Below are 315 nucleotides of genomic sequence, written 5' to 3'. Positions count from 1 at the left end.
GAGGAGAAGAAGTAGGGGAGGAGGAAGAGGAGGAAAATGCCTCCCTTAATGCAAATAAATTAATTAATAGATGTGGAGGGTTTTGTTTTGTTTTGTTTTGTTTTGTGACAGAGTCTTGTCCTGTTGCCAGGCGCCAGGATGGAGTGCAGTGGCGTGATCTCAGCTCACTGCAACCTCTACCTACTGGGTTCACGCAATTCTCCTGCCTCAGCCTCCCAAGTAACTGGGACTACAGGCATGCACCACCACACCCAGCTAATTTTTGTATTTTTTAGTAGAGATGGGGTTTCACCATGTTGGCCAGGCTGGTCTCGA

The sequence above is a fragment of the Cebus imitator genome, unplaced genomic scaffold (genome assembly GCF_001604975.1).
Source record: "Cebus imitator isolate Cc_AM_T3 unplaced genomic scaffold, Cebus_imitator-1.0 Scaffold44, whole genome shotgun sequence".
Taxonomy (NCBI): domain Eukaryota; kingdom Metazoa; phylum Chordata; class Mammalia; order Primates; family Cebidae; genus Cebus; species Cebus imitator.
Note: the sequence above shows the minus strand (reverse complement) of the source record.